Raw genomic sequence first — 3,719 nt, 5'->3', positions numbered from 1 at the left:
GAGAAAGGCATTCTTTCACGGTCGCGGAAGAACGGGTGTAGACGACGTCAAACTCATCGCCGGTGATGGTTCTAACCTTGTACTCACCGCCGATCATGGAGATTTGGGACGCCATGGATTTGGGAGGAGAGTTAGGATTAGTGGAACTGCCGTAATGTGAAAGGACGGGACGACTAGGAGCAAACCACCATAGTATTAAAGGACGTGCGGGGACGAGTAGGAGCGAACTACTAGCGTGTGAATGGCAGAATAGTGGCTTTCCATTCTCCCATGATATGGGATTCCGAGAGCCCTTGGATTTGAGATCGAACGGTTGCATGGCATGATTCTAGACCTATGGGTGAATATCCTGTCCTGGAGGGTTATTCTGCAAATTTTCAGCAACTTAGCATGCGACCATTGGATCTCAGATCCAAGGGCTGCCAGCAGCCCGTATCATGGTCGTGCCTACCACGACCGTCGCGTCGCTCGTGCAGTCGCACCCTTGGAGATTTAACACGGTGCATTAGGCTATCTGATGTTGGCATGTCATACATAGTCATCACTTAGTCACTCATACTACAACAAGGTTAGCTATAAGGTTGGCTATAAGTGTATTTTTTTACTTCTCTCTATCTCTTTCTTCGTACTCCCTCCGTCCCATAATATAAGAACGTTTTTTCCACTAGTGTAGTGCCAAAAACGTTCTATATTATGGGACACATGGAGTAGTATTTATTGCATTTGCCAAGGAGTGACCTCTTCCAATGAGATGGTGTGCTTATTAGTTTTTTGTTGCTAAGTTTGCTTCATTTAATTAGCTATAGACTCATAATTGTCTTTTCACCTAGGTACACGCGCTTAGCACCGTTTCTTCCTTGGGTCACCAAACTAGTCTCTCTCTTCTTGATTAACTTGCCACATCAGACTTTATGCCTATGTGGCAAGCTTAGCACCTGTAGGAGCAAGTAAGGCTGCTTGTAATGGGAGTATCATAGGTAGTATCATGCATGCCAACTATGCAATCTTGACGAGGTGACATCGAATTAAATGAAGAAAAGAGAGAGTTGAGTATCATAATATGATACTGTATCATATTAAATGATGTGCTACTATGTGTCATGCATGACAATAAATAAACTATCCTATGATACCAACACATGATACTATGCATTACAGATGTAGTATCATACAAAAGTATCATATGCATGATACTAGTATATGATACTCTCCATTACGACCAACCTAAGTACAGTAGTGCACTTTACATGGCATTTTTGCATATGTGGAGGAAAGAGAGGCAAGGAAAAAGTGGAGAAGTGGCTCTCATGCAAGAGTCAGCCTCTACTAAATGGTGGAGCATTGGGAGAGGCACCTGTATGGAGGTGGTCAGGAATCGGGAGATTCACGCCGGTCGTAGCACCGCAGTTAAAATGATAATGGCAAGTCAAATCATGGGGCCCCACCTGTCCAGCAGTAACTCGCTGTCAAATCACACAGCCCTACGTTTGCAGCAGCCTACTCCCTCGTCTTCTCGCGTCTTTGTCGAACCGACTAGGCGGAACTACCCAGCCTACCGCGCAGGAAAAGCCTCGCCCTCGAATTTTAAATACAACTACATCCTCTTAAGAATCCAATGATATAGTTTTTGTGACATAGTAACTCATATTTAGTTAGTCAAATGGATGACCTAGAACTACGTGCACGCCCTATATATAAACCGAGATGCCTAAAAATAAAAAACCAAGACGGAGAGGGTAGTTCAGCACGTATCTTTTTAGATCAATATAGTCGGGATTCACCAAGGAGCAAAACCAAGTGGTAGGCTGCTCCTGTCGTGTTGGCGTAGCAACTCAAGCAGGGTCAGTCCGCACACGAAATGGCGACACACTTAACAGGACCCCTTTGGCCGACATGTGGCTCATCCACCGTCTTGTTCCACGTGCGATGCACCAAATTACAGTTCGGAGCAGCGGTTGGAATTGGAGGCACCCCGATCGTAGCGCCACAGTAGTAGAAAATGAGCGATGAGGGGTCAAATCACAAAGCCCCACCTTTCCCGCATTAAGCTGGATGGACGAAGCAACCATCATTTCACTCTAGGGCGCAAGAGCATAAAGAAATGAGAAAACAATGATGGGTGTGGCAGCTACCTAGGGCACCCTAGGGTAGGGGTCTCCACTACAGATCCTTTTTTTAAAGCGCCTCCACTACAAATCGGCTTCTCCCTCGTCCTCTTGAAGAAAACCGATGATGAGTGCGGCGGTAGGGTTTGTAGGAATACTACGGCGTGCGGGGCCACGTCGTAGTAAACGGGTTCGAGTCGACGCCTTAAATATGTGTGGGCCACTTGGTTTACGGGAACGAGGCAACATTTTGGGTTCGGGGACCAGTGGAGATATAGTACGTAGAAACAATTGTGGACGTAGGTTCGACCGAAAGGCAATGATGCATGGGCCCTGCATTTTGATATACCCGGGGCCGCATGAAATTTGCTACTCTACTCAAAAGTAGTAAGGTACACATGCATTGAACGCATGAGATTTCGAAACCAAATTATGAATAAATACACACTATAGCATGTAAAGCTTTGAGTCATATATGCATGATGTAGATGTTCGTTTAGTTCTTATAGTTCATCTCATTCAAAAACAATTAGTTTTATAAAAATTTTAAGATTCATGGGGTTGTGCATTGTAAAGCATAAAGTAAAAAACAAATAATGGCAATTCATTTAGAAAAAAAATCAATTATGATACAGAAGATTCTAGAACAAAGGAGAAGTGCTTGTGTTTTGAGGTTTGTGCATTATGCTTAAGTTCAACCATGGAGTTTTCTAAATTGTAAATGTGGCAGATTTGTTGGAATGTTGATGATATCCAATGGCCAGTAGTGCTCGGATTTGCCATCTCTGCACTGTCGGATTAGCTTCATCCAGCGACCATCTTTCAAAGTTATTGGCACACTATATAGTTCTTGTGCCATAGTTGCATGTTTTGGAAAAAAGCTACTAGTGGGTTGTACTATCTATTTAGGAATAGAAGATGTATACATGGAAGTTGTAGGGAAACAGATGACATGGAGCATCTCAATTCCTTTGAGTAGGGATTGGAAAAGAGATGTCATTTGGTTCACATCATAGGAACTTTTCTATTGAATCTAGAGATGACATGTATCTCAATTCCTATGAGGAGGGATTAGAAAAGAGATGTAATTTGGTTCATATCATAGGAACTTTTCTATTGAATATACGCTAATGTTTATTTTCCTTTGAAATTAAGGGAGTATAGGAATCCATTCATATGAACCAAGTGGCTCTAAAGCTATAGAAATGATATCATGTTTATTTCCTTTGAAATGTGGAGTATATGAATCTATTCCTATGAACCAATTTGCTCTAAAGGATAAAATCCTATAAAAATCATATCATATAGAGTTCCCATGATATTCCTCGACACCAAAGGATGGTTGAAATTGCTGCAGGTGATACGATGGTCTTTCTTTGTAGACTCCTCCCCCATATTTATAGTTACCTCTCAAAGATGAATGAAATAATATATACAGGGTATTCTACATGTGCAATTTGGTACACAAAAACTTGGTAAATTTTTGTGAGGTTCGAATTTTCAATAAAGCTATATGCACTACATTTCAGAACGGAGGGAGCATACACCAGTTGCTAACACTCACGTGGAAGATTTGTGTGTGGGAGGACTGGCTGTTCTGTTAAATGACATGGC

This window comes from Triticum dicoccoides, chromosome 2B, assembly GCF_002162155.2.
Source record: "Triticum dicoccoides isolate Atlit2015 ecotype Zavitan chromosome 2B, WEW_v2.0, whole genome shotgun sequence".
Taxonomy (NCBI): domain Eukaryota; kingdom Viridiplantae; phylum Streptophyta; class Magnoliopsida; order Poales; family Poaceae; genus Triticum; species Triticum dicoccoides.
The sequence above is the reverse complement of the archived record's forward strand: the minus strand, read 5'-3'. Positions refer to the sequence as shown.